A 27,916-nucleotide genomic window follows, 5' to 3' on the forward strand; every position below is an offset into this window, starting at 1 on the left:
AGGGATCCGAGCAGGTGCCAGCCGGTGAAGCAAGAGGTGGAGATGGGCCGCGCGTAGGGGTTGCAGCCGAGCGGTAGGGTTGGGGCGCGCCCAGATCGGAGCTGCTCGGTGGAGTTGGGGAGCGCCCGGATCAGAGCTGCGCGGAGGAGATCTCGGTCGGAGGCGCCCGGCTGGAGCACACGGCGGTGGGAAGCAGGCATGGAAGAGAGATCTTCCTGCTGGGGAATCTCGTCAGGCTACGTGTTGAGCTTCCTCGAACCTGCTCTCGCTTTCCCATGCCGACGCGAAAGAAGGTCTTCTGGCTGGGAAGTTCGCCGGACTCCGTCGCCGGCTCCCTCACGTCGGCTACCGCCGCCGCTCGCTCGCCGGCGCCGACCTGGTAGGAGGCACGGTCGGATTGGGGAGTGTTGTCTCGGCTAGAGGATGTGAACGAGGGGTTCACTTGCGCGGAGTTGGGGTTCACTTCGAGGCTACTGGTTTTTCCGGGCGGGTCGGGTCGGGATAAGATGGTGGTTAGAGGGGGTTCGAGAATAACTATTCTAGAACCACTCTTAAGGGGGGTTCGAGAATAGTTGGGCTCTATATATATATATATATATATATACACACATTTATATAGAAATGGTATTCAACACCTTCATTTGTACAACAGCACATGTTGAGAGGAAGTTGGCAGGACAAAATGCAAGCCTACAAAATACGGTATAAATGTCACCCCTGATTCTTTATTTTCATTAAGTGATTGGGCTTTCGATTCATGGTGTTATGTCATGCATCTTAGGAGCTGGAGGCTAGAATACGGACGAATCTGCAGAAACCAGAATTCCTGCCTTCTTCATATGAGACGGCGTGGGTGGCAATGGTTCCTTCTTCCACCTCCCTTCAGGCTCCATACTTCCCACAATGTGTTGAATGGATAATGCAGAACCAGCAGGAAAATGGATCTTGGGGTATCAACGAATTTGCCTCTTCAGTCAGCAAAGATATTCTCTTATCGACATTGGCATGTGTTATTGCACTAAAGAAATGGAATGTTGGCCTTGAGCAAATATGGAGAGGTATGGGCGCGCGCGCGCACACACACACACACATAATCTTCCCATGTTAAAACACTTTCCTATTTTAAATACTTTATGGGGATGGAAATGTTAATGGCAGGACTGCATTTTATTGGAAGAAACATGCCCATTGTTATGGATGAGCAGATCGCTACTCCAAATGGATTCAATCTCACTTTTCCCAGTATGATTAGGCTTGCCATTCAGATAGGTTTGGAATTTCCTGTTAGGCAAGCTGATGTTGATGAGATTCTCCGCCTCCGTGAGATGGAATTGAAAAGGTTTGGCAATAAAAACACTCACATTAAAATTTGTTATATTTCCATCATAATATCCAATTTCTTGCTTTATGCATTGATAAATATGGGTAATATTTTTGTTTGTATAATAAAATGACATTTGAGTGGGCACTTGTCATTCTTCTTCTAACGAGGATTATGTTTTTTCACAAATTTGCTTTATATCTTTTCCATATTTCTAAATACCATAATGTGCACGGACAAAAAAGGTTCTCATGTTGGTCTTGTTTTCATTTTCTTAACAATGAAATTGGCAGTCATAATTTGAGTACTACCAGCAAGTAACAACACGAAGTCTTTATACTTGATTTGTATTCAGACTTTCGGGGGAGAAATATTCAGCAAGAGAAACATATTTGTCCTATGTTGCTGACGGGTCAGTAAGCCTGCTAGACTGGAATGAAGTTATGAAGTTCCAGAGAAAGAATGGATCATTGTTCAACTCTCCCTCCACAACTGCGGCTGCATTAGTCCAGAAATATGATGATAATGCTCTCCAGTACCTACAGTTTCTTCTCAATACATTTGGTAGTGCAGGTGTGTCTTTATATTTCGTTACAAAAAATCTGCAAGGGTGTACACTATTTGAAATACTTAATGTCATTATACCTTTCTAGTACCATTGACGTACCCACGGAATATACACTATCAGCTCTCAATGCTAGATACGCTCCAAAAGCTCGGAATATCTCACCGTTTTTCTAGTGAGATCAATGGTATCCTTGACAGAACATATAGGTAACGATCATGTGTAACTATTTATATGTTTTTATTTGTTTGTAAAATTGATTATATTAGTTTTGCAGACTTTGGTTAGAAGGAGATGAGGAAGTCATGCTCGATGTAGAAACATGCGCAATGGCGTTTCGCATATTACGGATGAATGCATATGATGTTTCATCAGGTACTTCCACAGGCAGGGCGTTCCATACCTTTACTGCTCTAATTACTCAAACGAAAGTCTAACCAGCTCCTAAATAATGAAGCCACGATGGGCAATCAGACAAAATGGTATTGAAAAGCTCAACGGGCAACAAACAACTTTAATTGAACACGTATTGGCCATTAATGATTTTTTCCATCCTTTTTTTCAAACTTTAATTGAACAACTTTTTTGTCTAATGTTAACGATGTTCACCGAAATTTGAAGAAATTTTTTCGAACCCGGTAGATTTCTCGCCACAGAAACATTTGCAGCTCCAAGCCGGTAGGGAACCACAACTTTGAGTTGCCCTTGATGTACACTCGACTCGCTCCTGCGGGAGTGACTGGAGGTCGGGGATCATTATTATTATTTTAAATCATTATTTTTTATGTGGCATAGATGGGTTGTCTCATGTTGCTTCCTCCACTTTCCAAGACCGGGAGCACAAATATTTGAAGGATACAAAATCCATATTGGAATTGTACAAGGCTTCAGAAATTATTTTATCAGAAAACGAATATATCCTAGAGAATATAGGTTGCTGGTCAGGCATCTTATTAAAAGAGAAGCTATGCTTGGAAGGGATTCACAATATACCAAGTTTTTCTGAGGTACTTAACATCAAATTCAAAACTCAGTTTTCTCTGTTACCAGTTACAGTTTACGTTTAGTCAACTTCGTTTCATTTCAGGTGGAGCATGCTCTTAAGTTTCCTTTTTATGCCATAGTGGAACCTCTAGATCAAAAGAGGAACATTGAACATTTTGATGCTATTTCCTCTCAGATACTACAAACCAACTATCTGTAAGATTTTCATTTCTAAAAAAGAATTATTGCTGAACTCATGTTAACATTGGTGTTGGATGAGCAACCAAAAACAACAATAAGAAATATAGGTGTTGGAAAGAGAATTCAAATAATTTTCTGAATCAGGCCATCTCATCTCACCCAAGATCTTCTGGCTTTGGCTGTTGAGGATTTCAGTTTTACTCAGTCTATATACCAAGAAGAACTCAAATACATCGATAGGTAATTAATGTGACTACAATATATTTGATCCCATGTCTGCTGAGTTTCTCTTGCTCAGAAAGTGCATCTTTTTGTTCATGCAGTTGGGAGAAAGAGAATGGGCTGGACCAGCTTCAGTTTGTACGGCAGAGGCTGCCAATTTGCTATTTCTGTGTTGCTGCAACAATATCACCTCCTGAATTATCCGATGCTCGCATTGCATGTGCCAAAAATGTTCTTCTCACAGTTTTTTTGATGACTTCTTCGATGTTGGAGGATCGAAAGAAGAAACAGACAACCTGATAGAATTGATTGAGAAGTACAGTCCTCTAACTTGATGTCTGTCTCATAATTCTGCAGTAGTCATGGTGTGTTGCATATTGCTTATAAGTTAGCTTACATGTAAATTAGGTGGGATGAGCCTCGAGAAGATGCATTCCACTCCGAGCAAGTAAAAATACTATATACTGCTCTCTATAGTACAGTGAACCATCTTGGAGCAAAGGCGTCTGCAGTTCAAAATCGTGATGTAACACAACTCCCGGTTGAAATGGTGAGTTTCGAGTATGATCTCCTGGTGCTTGATTGAAATTATATTCACTATTGACATGTTAACGTCCATCTGCAGTGGCAGAAAGGCATGAGGTGTATGATGACTGAGTCAGAGTGGCAAAGGGCCAAATATGCGCCAACAGTTGAAGAATACATGGCGAATTCAACTGTCTCAATTGTAGTTGACCTCATGTTACTTCCAGCAAAGTATTTTCTTGGAGAAATGATCTCGGACTACATGGTCAAACATGAAGAGTACAATGAATTGCGTAGGCTAATGAGCACAATTTGCCGTCTCCTAAATGACACTCGATCCCTCGAGGTATTTAAAAAAAAACCATGACCACGAGCTAGTGATTGGCTAATTAATTTCTGACAAAATTTCTATTGTTTTAGAGGGAGTATGCAGCGGGTAAACTGAATAGTGTGACATTGCTTGCTCTTCACAGTGGAGGTTTCCTGTCCATAGAAGAGGCTCAAAAGGTGGTAAATAAGAGTATTGCCGAATGTAGGAGAGAGTTGCTACAGTTGGTTCTGAGAGAAGATAGTGTTGTTCCTAGATCATGCAAGGAACTATTCTGGAAGCACTGCAAGACAGCTTTCTGGTTCTACTTCCAAGTAGATGGATTAACATCTCCCAAGGAAATGGTCGCTGAAGTGAATGCACTATTCAACGAGCCACTGAAACTACAGACTAGCAACCCATCATTGTCTGATCAACCTAAGTAAGGCTTAGTGCCTCAAGTAGTTGTTTGAGCATTCTTGATGATGGAAGTACAGTTTCCAGCCTCTGGAATGGATTTCCTAAGTACTAGGTGTGATTTCCTCCCGCAGGGTTTAATTCTTTGCTGTCAGTCGTATTATTTTCCATCATCAAGATCTCGTACTTCGTTCGATTCATATTATTTGCCACTAATATGGATATACATAGAACTAAAATATGTCTAGATACCTCTATATTACTGGCAACTAATATAATTTTTTTCGATGATGGGTACTTTATTAATCAAAAGTATCTATCCTTCACAGGATTGCACAAATTCCGCTCTTGACACATGCGTCTCTACACATCCCATTGACATGCCTAAACACACCTTTATCACTGCCCTATCATGGTGTAGCGGTTGATGATATCAAAGCATCCGCAAAGATGGAGATTAAATATGATCTCACGGTCTAAGGATCATGACGGTATCACAATGTTGAACTTTGTGATATGATCATATTGCAATACCTTATGAGTGTGAGTCCACCATGTTCACCAACATGACTCCATTGTTAATGACTACATGTCGCATGATCAGGAAACTTTGATCATCTTATTAACCAATGGACTACATCAATAGGGACGGAGTTTGCTTACGTACCACACGTGTATTATTGTTCACGCTTAATACAGTTATAGCATGGTGTAAAACATATCATGAAAAAATACAAATATGATAAATAAAAAACTCTTTATTTATTTGCCACTAGGGCACATACCCAACAATACATAGAATCCATGGAGAATTTACCACTCTCATTTAGATTACAATGAAATGTATCAAATCCATGCGACAACTGAACCAGGCGATGTAACAAAACATTCCAAGATGTTTGTCTTGGACTAATGAGACTCTTCTGAATGACACATTTTGTGGGTATGTTTCCATCACCTTAGCGATTGTATCAGTTTTGTGGCGTACGATACTGTACAAAGCCGAATATTATTCTCGGAGTGTGGTAGTACCTTGCCATTTGTCCTCCTAGAACCTAATTTCCGATCCATTCTTAATCGAGAAAGGTCCATATGGACATAATAATTTCTTCGTTGTTATGAGGCCAGCCCACAAGTGTGCATCACCAAGTTTCTAAATAACCTGAGACAACGATCTTGAACCAACATACTTTCTCCTAAGGAGGATTTGCCAAACCCCTTCTTCAGTAAGAAGGTTGAAAAGCCATTTACCAAGGAGGACCCTATTCCTAACATCAAGGTCTTGTATCCCAAGTCCCCTTTGGTCTTTGGGATGACAAACTACACTCCACTTAGCCAATCGATATCTTCAAATCATGTTAACATACCTTTTGGAAGTTGGAAGAAGGAAATAATATACAATACCATATTGCTCAATACTGAATTTATGAGAAACAATCTTCCTCCCAAATATAATAGTTTGCTTTTCCAGCTAGCAAGTCTAATTTGCAGATGTTCCTCAACCAGTTTCCATTCAGCATTTGTCAACCTCCGCTAATGTATCGGAATGCCCAAATAATTAATAGGAAACTGGCCTTGTTCACAGCAAAATAATTTCGCATACAAGGCAACATCGTCTTTAGCCTTGCCAAAATAAAACAACTCACTTTTATTAAAATTTATCTTTAGACCCAAAAATTGCACAAAAGCCAAAATAATAAACTTCAAATTTCTTGCTTCTTTGATGTCATGTTCCACAAAAAGGATTGTATGGTCAGCGTATTGGAGAATGGATAGCCCTGTATCAACCAGGTGAGGAATCACAACATCAATTTGGCCATCATACTTTGCGCATTCAATCATGACAGTGAGCATATCAATCACTATATTAAATAGCATTGGCGATAATGGATCACCATGTCTAAGCCTCTTTTTGGTTTGGAAGTACTTGTCAATATCATCATTGACTTTAATGGAAAAACTTCCTCCCGAAACGAAGCTACATATTAAAGCACGCTAGGTGCGGATGAGATATCAGTTTTGCCAAAGGTTAGACTTGTCCAAAATGATGTGTCTGACGAGGTAATCGATCCCCAATTGCTCGATCCTGCTCCAGCCTCGATCCAGGTAGACCACTCCTCGGCCGAGTCCCCTACACCGTGTACCTGCCTCGTCGATGCTCGTGGTCGTGGTTAGTTGCCGTCGGCGGTCGTCATGGACGAGCACCGCCGAGATGAGTGTCTCGGCGCCTTGTCGCTGAGGCTATAAGCCGCCTATCAGCCTTGGATGCCGCGGCCGACCGCGCATGCTGAGGTGCTTCAGTGAGTTCTCTAAAAATGGATTCAATGTTTCAATTTCGGTGAAGTTGTTCTGATGTGCCGCGGGTGCAAACACCCCAACTTCTGATCTTTGGGGCACCTTTTCATCACTTGCTTCCACACACCGATTTGCCAGTCCTCTGCTCGCCAGATTGGTTATCTATTCTAGCACCGGATCTTGTTCTGATTCTGGTTCTGTTGAATAAAAATATTCAAGCACATACATACTGATGGTGTGTTGCTTTCTGCATTGGTCAGTTTCTAGCTTGTTATAGCGACATCAGTGAAAGGTTGGCGGGTCACTTTCATGCTTCAGTTGAAATGTTGAATACTGAATGTTGAATGTTGAAACTGCACACATGGAAGGACTTCATGCCAAAAGCCATCAAGTTTTTTGTTGTCTTGTGCTCCTTGCAGGCTAGCCTAGCTAGCCAAACTCACCAGGGATCACCATCTCCAAGTACTACCTCTCTCCATAGGACAGAGAAAGATGTCGCAAATTTGTATTTCACCAGTCTTATCTTCAACTCTTCAAGGCAAAGACGTCTTAGAATGTTGTTGCACGAATCCTGAGATGTTTTAGATATACATAGCTTCTCCTAGCTCCTGATTGCAATACACATTACTAAAACACCAGGGTTTCAAACACACATACATGGAGGTGATCTTTTCTGCTGCTGTGGGTGAGCTTGCCAGCAGATCCGTATCTTTCATCGTGGATAGATACCTCAAGCAGAAGGCAGCGCCAACCGAGGAGGAGAGGCTATGCAGCCTCGAACGACTGATGCTGCGGCTTCGCGTCGTTGTCGAGGAGGCAGATGGCCGGCTCATCACGAACCAGGCCATGCTGCATCAGCTCAGTATACTTATAAAGGAGATGTATAGAGGGTACTACACCCTCGACGTCTTCAGGTACCGTGCCCGTGGAGAAGACAGGATAAAAGATCACCAAGTCAGTAACTCCTTTGCTCCATCTGAGTTCAACCCTGCCAAGTGTGTATGTTTCTGCAGTGGCAACAACGAAGGTGCAGCGCAAGCTGACCTGCTGGAGCTAGTTCTTTGCAGCGTAAGGGACACCATCGAAGATGTGCGTGAGTTTGTCATGTTTCTATGCGGATGCCCGCGTTTGCACTGTCAACCATACAACATGTATCTGCTTCTGGACAAGTGCATCTTCGGACGCCAGATGGAGATGGAACATATCATGAATTTCTTGTTGCAAGAGGAAAGTGCTCCTGGTGTTGTTGAAGATCTGGCTGTCCTGTCGATAATTGGTCCAGGAAAAACTGGAAAGAGCACCCTGGTCGAGCACACTTGCCACGATGAAAGGGTGCGCAACCACTTCTCTCAGATTTTGGGTTTCAATGGCGATGATCTTGAAGATGCAAGTGTAGAGACCCTAAAAGATGGAGGTAGAATCAAGTATCAAAATCGTGGCATGGGCGGTGGAAGGACACTTATCTTCTTTTTTTTTGACGGAACCTCGTCAGAGGGCGGGGAGCTCCCGCATTGCATTATAGGAAGAGGGAAAATGGTCCAGTTAATAAGGACACTTATCTTCATTGAGCTAGCTTTTGATATCAAAGAGTCTGTATGGAAAAGGTTGTATTCAGCTGCGAGAAGTTGCATCATCAGCGGCAGTAAGATCATAATCGTGAGCCAATCCGACAAGATTGCATGCTTTGGAACCACGCAACCCTCAGATTACAGTTATTTACTCAGGAAGCATATCGGTACTTTTTCAAGGTGCGTACTTTCGGGAGCACCGGCGTGGAAGACCACCCTAAGCTCGCAGCAATAGTCGTGGACATGGCCAGAGTGCTGAATGGGTTCTTTGGGTGCAATCATCATGAGTGGACTACTAAAAGCAAACTTTAACCTCCAGCATGTCCCTTGCAACCATCAGGAATATCCACCAAAGTATCATCTTGCTATATGGGGATCGTTTAGATGATACTTGGGAGCTGACGGAGCAGGTATATCTTAGGAGAGTAACAAAAACTTCATCTGAATGCTTTGTAATTTTGTCTGAATATCAGACATGTTCTGTTGAAACTGAACTTGAACATCCCGAGATGATGAGCGTGCAAGACCTTTTCTTTGGAAGTTGATACGTCCAAAACGTATCTACTTTCCCGAACACTTTTGCTATTGTTTTGCCTCTAATTTGTGTATTTTGGATACAACTAACACGGACTAACGCTGTTTTCAGCAGAATTGCCCTGGTGTCTCGTTTTTGTGCAGAAACTCAACTTTCAGGAAAATCCCCGGGATTAATTCCAATGGGCCTATTTTCACAGAAGAATAACGGAGCCAGAAGACCAGAAGGAGGGGGGCCACGAGGCGGCCACCCCACAAGGCGGCGCGGTGGGCCCCTGGGCCGCGCCGCCCTATGGTGGCGACGCCTCGGGCAGCCCCAGGTGCCCCCTCTGGACTACTTAAGGGCTTCGACCTAAAAACGCACGGGGGTTAGACGAAATCGCCAGAAGCCATCCAGAACACCGCCGCCATCGCGAAACTCCGTCTCGGGACCAGAAACTCCGTTCTGGCACTCCGCCGGGACGGGGAATTGGAGGAGATCATCACCATCATCACCACCGACGCCTCTCCATCGACCAGTCATGTTTCCCCCATCCATGTGTGAGTAATTCCCTGCTGTAGGCTGAAGGGGATGGTAGGGATTGGATGAGATTGGTCATGTAATAGCATAAGATTGTTAGGGTATAGTGCCTAGTGTCCGTAATTGGTACTTTTATGATATTGTTGCAACTTGTTATGCTTAATGCTTGTCACTAGGGCCCGAGTGTCATGATCTCAGATCTGAACATGTTATCAATTCATGATGATATTCATTGCTTTATGATCTTACCTGCAAGTTGTATACACATATTGCTGTCCGGAACCCGAGGCCCCAAAGTGACAGAAATTAGGACAACCGGAGGGGAAGGCGGTGATGTGAGGATCACATGTGTTCACGGAGTGTTAATGCTTTGCTCCGGTGCTCTATTAAAAGGAGTACCTTAATTTCCAGTAGATTCCCTAGAGGCCCGGCTGCCACCGGCTGGTAGGACAAAAGATGTTGTGCAAGTTTCTCATTGCGAGCACGTACGACTAAATATGGAACACATGTCGATGGATTGTTTAGTACTTGGATACTGTTTTATTACTATCTGCAAATGCCCTACCTTGATTGTTACATGATTTCTCTCATCCATGCAACGCCCGTTCATCCATCCATGTGCCTACAGTATTTTAATCATGCTGTTTACTATAATCACTACTGCTGTCTTTGTTACACTGCTGCTGATATTTCACTACTGCTACTGTTGTCTTTGTTACACTGCTGCTGATATTTCACTACTGCTACTGCTATAAAACTGTTACTACTGATAAACTCTTGCGAGCAAGTCTGTTTCCAGGTGCAGCTGAATTGACAACTCCGCTGTTAACGCTTACAAATATTCTTTGGCTCCCCTTGTGTCGAATCAATAAATTGGGTTTTACTTCCCGCGAAGACTGTTGCGATCCCCTATACTTGTGGGTCATCAAGAGTATTTTCTGCGCCGTTACCGGGGAGCATAGCTTTATTTGGAAGTTCACTTGGATTGATATTGTTCGCTGCAAATTCTCCATCATGGGTAAACCTCGCGATCCTAAAGTCGCCATATTACCATCCACTACAAGAAAAGGTACAACTCCGAGTACCTCTCGCTGCTCTTGATTCACCATCCGTGATAAGTCAACTTGTTTCACCACCACAAGCTTCACATGCTTGGTACTTCGCTGAATCTGAAAATTCTTATAATTTTGATGATGCTTCTGATGTGCTTGATGATAGTGGTTCGTTAGGATCTTTTCTAGATGCTACAATTGCTAGGTCTAGACAAATTGAAAATACTGAAACTCCTAATGAAAATACTGCTACACCTGTTAATTCACCTAAGTCCGTTGAATAATCTAGTGATGATCCTGATGAAGATTATGTGGAACTTGATGATGATTTTATTGTTAAATGCAATGCTACTACTGATGCAAGTAAAATTAAAAAGCTTCTTGCACAATATACTGTTAGATATAAGCTGTCTCCTGATCCGAAATTTGCCACATCTCCTATAAACATTAAGGATAAGGATTATGATTTTTCTCTTGATTTATCTCATATATCTATTGTTGAGAAAACACCTTTTTGTGGTACTGAAAAAGAAAGTGCTGTAGAACACATGAATGAGCTTTCTACTTTGAGTAGCTTGTTTTCTGATGATATCAAGAAGCGTACTTATTTTGTTGCAATTTTTTTCCTTTCTCATTAAAGGATGATGCTAAAACTTGGTATAATAGTTTGCCTCCTAATTCTATTGATAGTCCAAGTGGTTTGCTTGATGTTTTCTTTCGGAAATACTTTCCTGCTAGTGCCCAACATATTGCTTTGCAGAAAATTTATAGTTTTGACCAGGAAGATGGAGAGAAATTGCCCGAAGCGTGGGCAAGATTTTGCTCTCTTATCAGAGCTCGACCTGGACATGATCTGGAAAAGCATGATTTACTTGATATATTTTATAGTGGACTAACCATTGAGTCTAGGGCATATTTGGATAGTTGTGCTGGTTGTGTTTTCAGGAAAAGAACTCCAGACGAAGCTGAAGAATTATTGGCTAAAATAGACCGGAATCATGATGATTGGACTACACCTGAACCAACCCCGACGCCAATATTGAAGAAGAGGGGTATGATTAAATTAAATGATGAAGATATGAGGGTGAAGGAGATATGCCCAAGAGGCAATAATAAAAGTGGTTATTATATATCTTTATGTTTATGATAAATGTTTATATATCATGCTATAATTGTATTAACCGAAACATTGATACATGTGTGATATGTAAACAACAAAGAGTCCCTAGTATGTCTCTTAACTAGCTTGTTGATTAATGGATGATTAGTTTCATAATCATGAACATTGGATGTTATTAATAACAAGGTTATATCATTGTATGAATGATGTAATGGACACACCCAATTAAGCGTAGCATAAGATCTCGTCATTAAGTTATTTGCTATAAGCTTTCGATACATAGTTACCTAGTCCTTATGACCATGAGATCATGTAAATCCCTTATGTCGGAAAGGTACTTTGATTACACCAAACGCCACTGCGTAAATGGGTGGTTATAAAGGTGGGATTAAGTATCCGGAAAGTATGAGTTGAGGCATATGGATCAACAGTGGGATTTGTCCATCCCGATGACGGATAGATATTCTCCGGGCCCTCTCGGTGGAATGTCGTCTAATGTCTTGCAAGCATATGAATAAGTTCATAAGAGACCACATACCACGGTACGAGTAAAGAGTACTTGTCAGGAGACGAGGTTGAACAAGGTATAGAGTGATACCGAAGATCAAACCTCGGACAAGTAAAATATCGCGTGACAAAGGGAATTGGTATCGTATGTGAATGGTTCATTCGATCACTGAAGTCATCGTTGAATACGTGGGAGCCATTATGGATCTCCAGATCCCGCTATTGGTTATTGGTCGGAGTGAGTACTCAACCATGTCCGCATAGTTCGCGAACCGTAGGGTGACACACTTAAGGTTTGATGTTGAAATGGTATAACTTGAATATGGAATGGAGTTCGAATATTTGTTTGGAGTCCCGGATGAGATCCCGGACATCACGAGGAGTTCCGGAATGGTCCGGAGAATAAGATTCATATATAGGAAGTCATATTCCAAGTTTGGAAATGATCCGGTGCATTTATGGCAGGTTCTAGAAAAGTCCGGAAGAAATCACCATGGAAAGTGGAGTCCCGGAGGGACTCCACCTTGCATGACCAGCCAACCCTAAAAGGGAGGAGTCCAAGGTGGACTCCCCAAAGGGTGGCCGGCCAACCCCCCAAGGAAGGGGTGGGAGTCCCACCTTGAGTGGGATTTCCCCCTTGAGTAGGTTTCCCACCTATGGAGGTTTCATTGTTGGGGTCTTATTCGAAGACTTGGATACCAACACTTGGGGATTTCCACCTATATAATGAGGAGGAGAGGGAGGGGGGCTGCCCACTCTTGGCCGCACCACCTAGGGCTGCCCTTGGCCGGCGCCCTAGCCTCCCCCTCTCCCCAAACCTTAGCCTCTCCTCCTCTACATAATACTCCCGCAGCGCATAGGCGAAGCCCTGCCGGAGTTCTCCACCACCACCGCCACCATGCCGTCGTGCTGCCGGATTCAAGGAGGAGCTACTACTTCCGCTGCCCGCTGGAACGGGGAGAAGGACGTCGTCTTCATCAACACCGAACGTGTGACCGAGTACGGAGGTGCTGCCCGATTGTGGCACCGTGATCAAGATCTTCTACGCGCTTTTGCAAGCGGCAAGTGATCGTCTACCGCAGCAATAAGAGCCTACTCTTATAGGCTTTGGAAATCTTCAAGGGTTAGTCTTGACCATCCCCTCGTTGCTCCCGTCTTCTAGATTGCATCTTGGCTTGGATTGCGTTCTCGCGGTAGGAAATTTTTTGTTTTCTATGCAACGAATCCCTACAGAGGGAAGCCGAGAAATCTCTTAAGGAGAAAGGTATTAAATCTGAAGATGTGAAGAATTTACCTCCCATAGAAGATTTATGCAAGATAACTCCCCCTTCATCCATGATTGAGGTACATTCACTTCAACGCTTTAGTAGGGAAGATATTCCGTATTCGAAACCTCCTGCTCAATGCTTAGATGAGTTTGATAATTATATTGTTAAGCAAGATAATTTTAATATGAGAGTAGAGAATCATTTAATGGAAAATTCTCAAGCTATTAGTAATTTGCATGATATTGTGGAGAGAACCTTCAATGATGTTAAGATGCTTGTTAAACATTTTCATATGGTTCAAACTCAAATTGATCAACTCACTAAAGTGCAAAATGACTTGTTAAAAAATAGTTCTAAAGAGAAACATGCTTATGAAGTAACAACTAGAGGTGGTGTTTCTACTCAGGGTCCTCTATATCCTGAGGGGCATCCCAAAAGAGTTGAACAAGATTCTCAACGAGTTGAAACTAGTGCTCCTTCTAAGAAAAAGAAGAAGAAACATAAACTGTTGAAGAATCCTCTGAGCCTGTTAATGATCCTAATAGTATTTCTATTTCTGATGCTGAAACTGAAAGTGGTAATGAACATGATAAAGATAATGATAAGAATGATGCTTCTGATAAAGAAGAGGGTGAAGATGAACCTGAAAAGCATGCTGAAAATAAAAAGTACACTAAAGAAGATTTTATTGCTAAGAAACATGGTAATGAAAGAGAACCTTGGGTTCAAAAGCAAATGCCTTTTCCTGCTAAGAAACTAAAATCAAAGGAAGAAGAACACTATAATAAATTTTGTGATTGGATGAAACATTTGTTCTTGCAAATCCCTTTGACTGATGCTATTAAATTGCCTCCTTATTCAAAGTATATGAAAGATATTGTCTCTAACAAAAGGAAAATTCCTAATTAGGAGATTTCCACTATGCTTGCTAATTACTCTTTCAATGGCAAAGTTCCAAAGAAGCTGGGCGACCAGGTATACCGACTATTCCTTGTTCCATCAAGAATAATTATGTTAGAACTGCTCTATGTGATTTGGGAGCAGGTGTTAGTGTTATGCATTTTTCTCTTTACAAGAGACTCTATTTAGATAAGTTGATACCAACTGATATATCTTTGCAAACGGCTGATAAATCTACTGCTATTCCTGTTGGTATATGTGAGGATGTTCCTGTTCAAGTTACTAATAATTACTTAATATTAACTGATTATGTTGTGTTGGAAATGCCTGAAGATGATAATATGTCTATTATTCTTGGGAGACCTTTTCTTAACACCGCAGGGGCTGTTATTGATTGCAATAAAGGAAAGGTTACTTTCAATGTTGATGACAAGGAACATACCGTTTATTTTCCCAAGAGGATTGATAAAGTATGTGGAGTTAATACAATTTCTAATGTGAGAACTATCAAAGTGGGAGTTATTGCTTGTCCTATATATGAGCCTAAAGAGGGATATCAAAATATTATGATTGGATCCATATCAATACAATACAAGGTAACATGATTGATTTGAGGTTTATTTCATCTTATGCCATGTAAAATTTATTTGGTGGCAAGACTTGATCAACCTTGTTAACAAGTACATTTTATATGCATAGAGGAACTAAACAACATTTCTTTCTTCCTCCAATTGTTCTACTTGCTGTAGCACTAATTGTTTTGCAAGGTTCCTTAGTTGTTTAGAGGTTTGAAAATCTTTTCTACGCCAATGAATAATAATTTTAACACCCAGAAATGTGCATTTTTCAAAGTTTTCAAAAATTCACAAATATTATACCGTTGGTCTTATTTTTCGAAAAGCTACCTGGGAGCACCTGGGGCTGACCTGTGGGGCACCCCAGGGCTGCCCCCATGTGCCGGCGCGGCCAAGGAGGGGGGCGCGCCACCCTGTGGTGTGGGCCCCTCCTTGCCCCACTAAGTCATATCTTCCTCCCATTCTACTCTCTCTCCCAAAAAAATCGTACCAACTTTCTCTCACTCGCGTTTTTGCTCAAGAGCTCAGGATTTCTCGATCTCTTTGCTCAGCCCAGATTTCTGTCTGAAATTTGGCACATTTGCTCTCCGGTATGTGACTCCTTCGATTATCCAAATAGAATTTTGTTTGGTTGAGTATATCATGAATATTTTGTTGTTGTAGGTAACATGTTATGTGAGTTGCATGCTTTTTCTAAGTTGTAAAAATTAGTTTTGATGCATGTTTAGTACTCTACCAAGTTCTTATAGTAGTTTCCCTCAATTATATGTCTCCAAATCAACTTTTATAATGTTTGTTGAAAAATTTCAGAAAATGGAGTGGAATAGGCACCAACTCAACCAACAAGAATTGGAGGTGCAACAAGTTATGAGAGTTCACCGCGAAGAGGGAGTATATACCTCTTACTACCCATGCACCGATTTTATGAGAAGCGCAGGAATCTTGCAAGATGTTCAAAATCTGATTTCCAGTGCAGGGTTGGAAAGTTTTGTTGTTGGTGAACCTTACCAATATGGAAAACTAACCATGTCAGTGGTGCAGGATTTTGAATTCAATTGGTCCCAACCTAACCACATGGTTCGATACAAAATTTATAATAAAACTGTCAACTTGCTATTTGATGATTTTTGTGCAGCAATTAGAGTGCCACAATGGGGATCATGTGAGAAAGTTAGGAGACTGCCGCAAGAGCTCTTGAGTTTATACAAGATGATCTGTCAAGGGAGAAGCTTCTCAGATGAGAGTGGTAAAATTCGTAGTATTCAACTCCCAGCTATTCGCTACTTTGCTTACTTCATGACCAAGTGCGTTCTTGCTAGAAAGAATGCAAATAAGTTATCTATCCAGGATTTGGCTTTCCTAGCTGCTGCATTGCAATGTGATAGGACTTATAATTTGGGTGCTTTGATAGCCTTTAGATTTTCTACTAACCGTGAGAAAGGAGGAATTTGTGGAGGTCTCATCGCCTCTCGTTTGCTAGCTATACATGGTGTAGAACCTCATCCTCTTGATGTTCAGCTCTCCATAGAGAGACCTGATATTGTTTCCATGATAAAACATGACTTTGTTTCTGAGTGGTCAAATTTGAGTAACCTGTCTTATAAGATAACCTTTTACAAGAAAACTGAAAAGCTAGTAGGATTGCCTGCACCTGTTTTGTTTAACCTTGATTCCAGGAAAAATTGGTCGGTCACAGAAGATGAACTAGATGCATACACAGAGGGAGATGACCATCATGCAGGGGACGGCACGGAGGAGGCCGAGGAACCCCTCGACTTGTCATCCGATGCAGCGAGTTCCTCACATCAACATTTTGGGCATGTGGAGCCTTCACCCTTTTCTTCTGCACAAGGACCTTATTATGACCACGCCATGTATAATCCACCGGCGCGGAACCCTGACCCTCGCTGGGGTTGATCTCCACTTAGGCCAAAAGCCTAAGCTTGGGGGGAGGTATGCTGGCATCACTCATTCATTGCATATTATAATTGCTGGATACTTGTACATACTTGTTTAGCCTCTTAAGGTGGTTGTTAATAAGAGGGAGATGATATTTGGGGAAGTGCTGTTTGAAAACAGATTCTGGACTGATACCAAAAAAAATCCCAAAAACAGCCAGAACATTATTTTGTGAAGCCAATTTTTTGCATGTTTCCCAGGTTATTATCTAACTTTCATTAGTTGAGCACATTTCGAGTTGAGCAGCGGAAGATTTTCTTAAAAATCGATTACTGTACTGCTGTCAAGTTTGACGAATTTCTGCTACTTTGTGTTTATGTGACTCTTTTAGTTTCCATTTTCTTGTTTTTGCTTTGTTTCTTTCCTAAAACACAAAAATACAAAAAATATTTCTGTTGTTTCTCTTTACCATTTGTTTATTTTGGTTTCTTGCTCCTATTTTGCTTTATTTGCTATCGTTGGTTTGCTATAGGAAAATCCAAAAAGATTTTGCTTTATTTGCTTGTTTCCTTTTGTTCTTGTTTCCAATTCGAAAACACCAAAAATATTTGTTGTTCTTCTTTGGATTTGTAAAGTTCATTATGGAGTTCAGCGGTCTCCGGTGGCTGGAGCTTGTTTTCATTCCATATTATTCAAGCTACACAAGTGAAAAGCAATAATGACGATCTACGACAATTCGACTGTGGTGAGAGTCTGGTATGAACTCTATTTGTTTTCATTTTTGTATATATACTCATCCATGTGAGCATGCTTAGTTGGTTCATGTGAGGTATATGTCATTTAAGAAAGTCCAGTAGTTCATGATCTCTCATGTTTAGCTCCAGTTTATTAATATGAGTAGCATGTCATAGATATTTGCTTGCATTGTTTTATTCATAAATAGGTATGACATTGTGGTATCCTCCTCTGAATAATTCACTTGAATCGACTTGGCACATGCTCACTGATAACCCACAAGTATAGGGGATCGCGGCAGTCTTCGAGGGAAGTAAAACCCAAATTTATTGATTCGACACAAGGGGAGGTAAAGAATACTTATAAGCCTTAACAACTGAGTTGTCAATTCAGCTGCACCGGAAAAGCACTAGTAACGGGGGTGATGTGAAAGCAGCGGTAATATGAGAGCAGTAGCAACGAGTATCACGGCAGCGATAATAGCAATATGAGAGCAATGGCACCAGAAAATAGTCGATACTACTTCCAATGACATGTAGAACGAGTATATGATGATGAGAGATGGACCGGGGTTCCCAGCGATCTACACTAGTGGTAACTCTCCAATAACAAGTGACAAGTGTTGGGTGAACAAATTACAGTTGGGCAATTGATAGGATTCAAAGCATTAAGAAAGAATATCAAGATCATTAATCATGTAGGCATGTTTTCCATATATAGTCGTACGTGCTCGCAATGAGAAACTTGCACAACATCTTTTGTCCTACCAGCCGGTGGCAGCCGGGCCTCAAGGGAATCTACTGGATATTAAGGTACTCCTTTTAATAGAGTACCGGAGCAAAGCATTAGCACTCCATGAAAACATGTGATCCTCACATCACCGCCATCCCCTCCGGTTGTCCCGATTCTTGTCACTTCGGGGCCATTGGTTCCGGACAGCGACATGTGCATACAACTTGTAGATACAATCTAAGCAATAAGTATAGAGCTTAAATCTAAGATCATGCCACTCGGGCCCTAGTGACAAGCATTAAGCATAACAAGATTGCAGCAACAATAACTTCACAAACTTTATAGATAGACTAATCATAATGTATCATCCATCGGATCCCAACAAACACAACACCGATTACATCAGATGAATCTCAATCATGTAAGGCAGCTCATGAGATCATTGTATTGAAGTACATGGAGGAGAGTATACCAACTAGCTACTGCTAGAACTCGTAGTCCATGGGGGAACTACTCACGGAGCATGATGGAGGCGGTGGCGTCGATGGAGATGGCTTCCGGGGGCACTTCCCCGTCCCGGCAGGGTGCCGGAACAGAGACTTCTGTCCCCCGAATCGGAGTTTCGCGATGGCGGCGGTGCCCCTGGAGTCTTTCTGGAGTTTCGTCAATTGGTACTGCGTTTTTAGGTCGAAAGGGTTTATATAGGCGAAGAGGCGGCGCAGGAGGGTCGATAGAGTGGCCTCCCCATAGGGGGGCGCGGCCAGGGTCTGGCCCGCGCGGCCCACCCCTCTGATGGCCCCCTGGCTCTCCTCCGACACCCCTTCGGTGTTCTGGATGCTTCCGGGAAAAATAAGATCTTTGGCGTTGATTTCGTCCAATTCCGAGAATATTGCCCGAACAGCCTTTCTGGAACCAAAAACAGCAGAAAACAGGAACTAGCACTTGTGGCATCTTGTTAATAGGTTAGTTCCGGAAAACGCATAAAAACATTATAAAGTGCAAGCAAAACATGTAAGTATTGTCATAAAACAAGCATGGAACGTCGAAATTATGGATACGTTGGAGACGTATCGGCATCCCCAAGCTTAGTTTACTGCTCGTCCCGAGCGGGTAAACGATAAAAAGAATAATTTCTGTAGTGACATGCTACTTACATAACCTTGATCATACTATTACAAAGCATATGAAATGAATGAAGTGACTCAAGGCAATGATCTATAGTTGCTAACAAATAGATAACATATAGCAAAACTTTTCATGAAGAGTACTTTCAAGACAAGCATCAAAAGTCTTGCACAAGAGTTAACTCATAAAGCAATAGATTCAAAGTAAAGGCATCGAAGCAACACAAAGGAAGATATAAGTTTCAGCGGTTGCTTTCAACTTGTAACATGTATATCTCATGGATATTGTCAACATAAAGTAATATGATGAATGCAAATAAGCAAGTATGTAAGAATCAATGCACAGTTGACACAAGTGTTTGCTTCTAAAGTGGAAGGAAGTAGGTAAACTGACTCAACATAAAAGTAAAAGAATGGCCCTTCGCGAGAGGAAGCATTGATTGCTATATTTGTGCTAGAGCTTTGATTTTGAAAACATATAGAGAGCATAAAAGTAAAATTTTGAGAGGTGTTTGTTGTTGTCAACGAATGGTAGTGGGCACTCTAACCCCCTTGCCAGACAAACCTTCAAAGAGCGGCTCCCATTTTATTTTATTTTTGTGTGGCACTCCTTCCAACCTTTCTTTCACAAACCATGGCTAACCGAATCCTTCGGGTGCACGCCAACAATCTCATACCATGAAGGAGTGCCTTTTTATTTTAGTTTTATTATGATGACACTCCTCCCCACCTTTGCTTTCTCAAGCCATGGCTAACCGAATCCTTCGGGTGCCGTCCAACAATCACATACCATGGAGGAGTGTCTATTTTTGTTAATTAATTTGGGACTGGGAATCCCATTGCCGGCTCTTTTTGCAAAATTATTGGATAAGCGGATGAAGCCACTAGTCCATTGGTGAAAGTTGCCCAACAAGATTGAAAGATAAACACCACATACTTCCTCATGAGCTATAAAACATTGACACAAATCAGAGGTAATAAATTTTGAATTGTTTTAAAGGTAGCACTCAAGCAATTTACTTTGGAATGGCAGGAAATACCACATAGTAGGTAGGTATGGTGGACACAAATGGCATAGGTTTTGGCTCAAGGTTTTGGATGCACGAGAAGCATTTCCTCTCAGTACAAGGCTTTGGGCTAGCAAGATTATTTGAAGCAAACACAAGTATGAACCGGTACAGACAAAACTTACATAAGAACATATTGCAAGCATTATAATACTCCACACTTGTCTTCCTTGTTGCTCAAACACTTTTACCGAGAAAATATCTAGACCTTAAGAGAGACCAATCATGCAAACCAATTTCAACAAGCTCTACAGTAGTTCTCCACTAATAGGTTTAAACTACATGAAAAAACTTAATCATGATCTACTTGAGAGCTCAAAACAATTGCCAAGTGTCAAATTATCCAAGACATTATGAGGCATTTTCTGTTTCCAGCCAAATAAGCATAAGTGCTGTCGCTTCCAACTTTTATCATTGAACATTAAAAGTAAAACGAAGAACAAGTGTTCATATGAAAAAGCGGAGGGTGTCTCTCTCCCAAACAAGGATTGCTAGGATCCGAATTTATTCAAACACAAACAAAACGAAAATAAACACACAGACGCTCCAAGTAAAGCACATATGATGTGACCGAATAAAAATATAGTTTCAATAGAAGAAACTTGATAAGTTGATGAAGAAGGGGATGCCTTGGAGGGGCATCCCCAAGCTTAGACGCTTGAGTCTTCTTGAAATATGCAGGGATGAACCACGGGGGCATCCCCAAGCTTAGACTTTTCACTCTTCTTGATCATATATCATCCTCCTCTCTTGACCCTTGAAAACTTCCTTCACACCAAACTTCTCATAAACTTCATTAGAGGGGTTAGTACTCAAAAAATTTGAATCCACCTTGGTCCTATAGTGACACATTGCAAGAACTCAATAAAACATTAGCTACAGCTCTCCACGTGTAGAAAGCCTTGCTTAAAGTCCACAAGAGACAATGCAAAAACGAGAGACAGAATCCGCCAAAACAGAACAGCCAGTAAAGACGAATTTTTAATAAATACTTCCGTTGCTCAAATCAGAAAACTCAAAACTAATGAAAGTTGCGTACATATCTGAGGAACACGCACGTAAATTGGGATATTTTTATGAGTTACCTACAGAGAAAACAGCCCAGATTCGTGACAGATAGAAATCTGTTTCTGCACAGAAATCCAAATCTAGTATCAACCTTCGATTAGAGGCTTCACTTGGCACAATAATTCAACAAAACTAAGATAAGGAGAGGTTGCTACAGTAGTAACAACTTCCAAGACTCAAATATAAAATAAAAGTACTGTAGCAAAATGAACACATGGGTTATCTCCCAAGAAGTTCTTTCTTTATAGCCATTAAGATGGGCTCAGCAATTTTAATGATGCGCTCGCAAAAATAAGAGTTGAAGCAAAAGAGAGCATCAAAAGGCAAACTCAAAACACATTTAAGTCTAACATGCTTCCTATGCATAGGAATCTTGTACACAAATAAATTCATGAAGAACAAAGTGACAAGCATAAGAAGATAAAACAAGAGTAACTTCAACAATTTCAGCATATAGAGAGGTGTATTAGTACCATGAAAATTTCTACAACCATATTTCCCTCTCTCATAATAATTTTCAGTAGCTTCATGAACAAACTCAACAATATAACTATCATATGCAGCATACTTTTCATGGTTTCCAAACACATAATTTTTATCAACCTCAAAAATAGTGGGATTAAAACTTTCGAACCCACTTTTATCAATAATATAATAAGGTGATTGATCAATCTCAAGAGATATGGGACTCATAGAATAAGTCAAGAACTCTCCAATCCCATTTTCATTAGTAGTGCAATTAATATTATCAAGTAACATAGGACCATCATCTAGAGCCTTATCATAAATATTTGCTACGCAAAACTCTTTAGTACCATGCATTTCGACATCAGGCACAAACAAAGCATTATCATAAGATTTATAAAAGTAGCATGGATTATCATATATAACAGTAACATGATTATTCTCACAAGTTTTACTCATAGGGAATATTTCAAGAGAATCCACAGGAACATAACATTCAACCTCTTTCGGTAAGCATGGAGGACAATCAAATAATGTAAGAGATAAAGAGTTACTCTCATTAGATGGTTGGCATGGGTAGCTAATCCATTCTTCCTCCTTTTGTTCATCGCTCTCCTCTTCTTTTTCATCCAATGAGCTTTCAGATTCATCAATTTCCTCCTCTTTTTCATCCAATGAGCTTTCAGGTTCATCAATTTCTTCTTCCACCGGTTCCTGCAAATTGTGAGTGCATTCTTGTGCATTAATGAGTCTCTCTTTATAATCAATGATATAAGGATTACCACTGTAGCATTCTATGCAAGAATTAAGGATACAAGAGACATAATCTTTAAGGTCCTTACAAGCAACACAAGTTTCATAATTCTTAACCATGAAGGATTCTATCTCGGAGGCTCCCATAAATAAGACAAATTGTTCTACCTCTTCGAACCCATAATGAATATAGCAATTCCGATTATAGTTCTTAATTAAAAATTCCTCACTAAAGCCACATTGAAATTTAAGATGTTTAGTATCCTGTTGAGAGCAACAGTTTATATCATGGCGTTTAAGCAAGATTTTAGCCATTGTATTCATTTTTTCTATCATAGCACTCATTACTTTACCAGTTCTTGATTCTCTATAATTATTATAACATTCTATAAGCTCCAAGTAGGTTGTTGGTTCTCCCATAACATCAGTTTTTTAATTTTTAGGTTTTTCAAATTTTTATGGATTTTTGGATATATGAGGAAAATAAAACAAGACAAAAAGAAACTAAGCAAAAGTAAACTAAGCAAAATAATACTAGACAGAAATAAACTAAGCACAAATAAACTAGACAAAAGTAAACTAAGCAAAACAAAACAAAATAAAATAAAAACAGAGAGAGAGGTAGAGTGTACTCCCCAGGTGAACTTATGAGTAGAGCTATGCCTCCCCGGCAACGGCGCCAAAAAACAGTCTTGATAACCCACAAGTATAGGGGATTGCGGTAGTCTTCGAGGGAAGTAAAACCCAAATTTATTGATTCGACACAAGGGGAGGTAAAGAATACTTATAAGCCTTAACAATTGAGTTGTCAATTCAGCTGCACCTGGAAAAGCACTAGTAACAGGGGTGATGTGAAAGCAGCAGTAATATGAGAGCAGTAGCAACAGTAACACAGCAGCAGTAATAGCAATATGAGAGCAATGGCACCAGAAAATAGTCGATACTACTTCCAATGACATGTAGAATGAGTATATGATGATGAGAGATGGACCGGGGTTCCCAGCGATCTACACTAGTGGTAACTCTCCAATAACAAATGACAAGTGTTGGGTGAACAAATTACAGTTTGGCAATTGATAGGATTCAAAGCATTAAGAAAGAATATCAAGATCATTAATCATGTAGGCATGTTTTCCATATATAGTCGTACGTGCTCGCAATGAGAAACTTGCACAACATCTTTTGTCCTACCAGCCGGTGGCGGCAGGGCCTCAAGGGAATCTACTGGATATTAAGGTACTCCTTTTAATAGAGTACCGGAGCAAAGCATTAACACTCCGTGAAAACATGTGATCCTCACATCACCGCCATCCCCTCCGGTTGTCCCGATTCTTGTCACTTCGGGGCCATTGGTTCCGGACAGCGACATGTGCATACAACTTGTAGATACAATCTAAGCAATAAGTATAGAGCTTAAATCTAAGATCATGCCACTCGGGCCCTAGTGACAAGCATTAAGCATAACAAGATTGCAGCAACAAGAACTTCACAAACTTTATAGATAGACTAATCATAATGTATCATCCATCGGATCCCAACAAACACAACACCGATTACATCAGATGAATCTCAATCATGTAAGGCAGCTCATGAGATCATTGTATTGAAGTACATGGAGGAGAGTATACCAACTAGCTACTGCTAGAACCCGTAGTCCATGGCGGAACTACTCACGGAGCATGATGGAGGCGGTGGCGTCGATGGAGATGGCTTCCGGGGGCACTTCCCCGTCCGGCGGGGTGCCGGAACAGAGACTTCGTCCCCGAATCGGAGTTTCGCGATGGCGGTGGCGCCCCTGGAGTCTTTCTGGAGTTTCGTCAATTGGTACTGCGTTTTTAGGTCGAAAGGGGTTATATAGGCGAAGAGGCGGCGCAGGAGGGTCGACAGGGTGGCCTCCCCATAGGGGGGGCGGCCAGGGTCTGGCCCGCGCGGCCCACCCCTCTGGTGGCCCCTGGCTCTCCTCCGACTCCCCTTCGGTGTTCTGGATGCTTCCGGGAAAAATAAGATCTTTGGCGTTGATTTCGTCCAATTCCGAGAATATTGCCCGAATAGCCTTTCTGGAACCAAAAACAGCGGAAAACGAGAGCTGGCACTCGTGGCATCTTGTTAATAGGTTAGTTCCGGAAAACGCATAAAAACATTATAAAGTGCAAGCAAAACATGTAAGTATTATCATAAAACAAGCATGGAACGTCAGAAATTATGGATACGTTGGAGACGTATCACTCACGCATGCATATGACTGAACAAAAGTCAATTAAGCCTCGATGATTTACTTTGCCTCAGAGTTCTTGTATCACTTTTATGCCACCGTTAATTTATTTTGCCGCAAGCATGATTATGACAGTTATTGCTCTCTTGATTGTCGCTTCCCAGTCTATTGCTAGCCTTCACTTGTACTGAGCGGGAACGCTGCTCGTGCTTCCAAACCCATGAAAACCAAGTTATTCCAAAGTGTCCACCATAAATACCTATGCATGGCATTTCAAACCATTCCAAGTAAATTCTCATGTGCTACCTTTAAACCTTCAAAATACTTCTCAATTTGTGTCGATGTTTTATAGCTCATGAGGAAGTATGTGGTGTTTATCTTTCAACCTTGTCATTTACTTCTGACAGATTTTCATCAATCGACTAGTGGCACATCCGCTTATCCAATAATTTTGCAAAAAGAGCTGGCAATAGGGTTCCCAGCCCCAATTAATTAACTTTCATCGATAATTCTCCTCACATATTTTGCTCTGATTTATCAGTAAGCAACTTAATTTGCAAATAGACACTCCTCCATGGTATGTGAATGTTGGAAGGCACCCGAGGATTCGGTTAGCCATGGCTTGTGTAAGCAAAGGTTGGGGGAGTGTCATCCATAATGAAACTAAAATATGTGTGTAAACAAAAGAGAAGAGGGATGATTTACCTTGCTGGTAAAGATAACGTCCTTCATGGGAGCCGCTCTTGAAAGTCTGGTTGACGAGGTAGTTAGAGTGCCCACTACCATTTGTTGACAACAACAAACACCTCTCAAAATAATTTTACTCCTGTTTTAAAAATAAAAGCTCTAGCGCATGTTAATCCCTACTTCCCTCTGTGAAGGGCTAATCTTTTACTTTTACATTGAGTCACCATCCTTTCTTTGAGCACCTTCTTGAGAGCACAACTGTCATTCTTAGTATAATATGCTTGTCCCAAAATGCGATTAACTGTGGTATAACTTTGATGCTTATATCTTTGATAATCTCTACTTTCAGTCTTTCCATGAACTTCAAAGGTGCCCGGACATTTATGTTTTGCTGTACAAATACGGGCAAGCGAGATACCACTTTATCATATCCTTTTATGAACATTGCAATCTTGCTGATAGACATGATTCATGATGCTTATTATTAATTTGTTGGTACCTTTTCCATGATTGACATAGCTATTAGATGACTTTATTTGCATGTATCTTATTATGAATTGCCTAAGTACTTGTCCATATCATGAGAATATTTACATCATATGAACAAATGTGTTCGTGAAACTTCTTTTATCGCACTCGGTTGTTAATCTGAATTGCTTGAGGACAAGCAATAAGCTAAGCTTGGGGGAGTTGATACGTCCAAAACGTATCTACTTTCCCGAACACTTTTGCTATTGTTTTGCCTCTAATTTGTGTATTTTGGATACAACTAACACGGACTAACGCTGTTTTCAGCAGAATTGCCCTGGTGTCTCGTTTTTGTGCAGAAACTCAACTTTCGGGAAAATCCCCGGGATTAATTTCAATGGGCCTATTTTCACAGAAGAATAACGGAGCCAGAAGACCAGAAGGAGGGGGGCCACGAGGCGGCCACCCCACAAGGCGGCGCAGTGGGCCCCTGGGCCGCGCCGCCCTATGGTGGCGACGCCTCGGGCAGCCCCAGGTGCCCCCCTCTGGACTACTTAAGGGCTTCGACCTAAAAACGCACGAGGGTTAGACGAAATCGCCAGAAGCCATCCAGAACACCGCCGCCATCGCGAAACTCCGTCTCGGGACCAGAAACTCCGTTCTGGCACTCCGCCGGGATGGGGAATTGGAGGAGATCATCGCCATCATCACCACCGACGCCTCTCCATCGACCAACCATGTTTCCCCCATTCATGTGTGAGTGATTCCCCCGATGTAGGCTGAAGGGGATGGTAGGGATTGGATGTGATTGGTCATGTAATAGCATAAGATTGTTAGGGTATAGTGCCTAGTGTCCGTAATTGGTACTTTTATGATATTGTTGCAACTTGTTATGCTTAATGCTTGTCACTAGGGCCCGAGTGCCATGATCTCAGATATGAACATGTTATCAATTCATGATTATATTGATTGCTTTATGATCTTACCTGCAAGTTGTATACACATATTGCTGTCCGAAACCCGAGGCCCCAAAGTGACAGAAATTGGGACAACCGGAGGGGAAGGCGGTGATGTGAGGATCACATGTGTTCATGGAGTGTTAATGCTTTGCTCCGGTGCTCTATTAAAAGGAGTACCTTAATTTCCAGTAGATTCCCTAGAGACCCGGCTGCCACCGGCTGGTAGGACAAAAGATGTTGTGCAAGTTTCTCATTGCGAGCACGTACGACTATATATGGAACACATGCCTATGGTTGTTTAGTACTTGGATACTGTTTTATAACTATCTGCAAATGCCCTACTTTGATTGTTACATGATTTCTCTCATCCATGCAGCGCCCGTTCATCCATCCCTGTACCTACAGTATTTTAATCCTGTTGTTTACTATAATAACTACTGCTATCTTTGTTACACTGCTACTGATATTTCACTACTGCTACTACTATAAAACTGTTGCTACTGATAAACTCTTGCGAGCAAGTCTGTTTCCAGGTGCAGCTGAATTGATACCTCCGCTGTTAAGGCTTACAAATATTCTTTGGCTCCCCTTGTGTCGAATCAATAAATTGGGTTTTACTTCCCGCGAAGACTGTTGCGATCCCCTATACTTGTGGGTCATCAGAAGTGTTAGGCCTTGAGGAGATTTCAAGATCCATGCATGGACATCTCACCTGCCGCCTCACTACAGCTACATGTTTCACTGTGGGATACCACAGAGGTCACGGCGTATGGTCAAAAAGAACAAGTGCTTTCAGAAGAGTACCAGCTGAGTGATTGTCTAGTCTTCCATTTATCCGCTGAACATGGTTTGTTTGCATTGCACTG

General features: G+C 41.4%; 2 pseudogenes; both read left to right on the top strand.

Moving 5' to 3' along the window:
• Positions 1-621: 621 nt before the first annotated feature.
• Positions 622-4,704, top strand: LOC124673310 (annotated as a pseudogene).
• Positions 4,705-7,469: 2,765 nt separating this feature from the next.
• Positions 7,470-27,861, top strand: LOC124673311 (annotated as a pseudogene).
• Positions 27,862-27,916: the final 55 nt, after the last annotated feature.

This window comes from Lolium rigidum, chromosome 7, assembly GCF_022539505.1.
Source record: "Lolium rigidum isolate FL_2022 chromosome 7, APGP_CSIRO_Lrig_0.1, whole genome shotgun sequence".
Classification (NCBI taxonomy): domain Eukaryota; kingdom Viridiplantae; phylum Streptophyta; class Magnoliopsida; order Poales; family Poaceae; genus Lolium; species Lolium rigidum.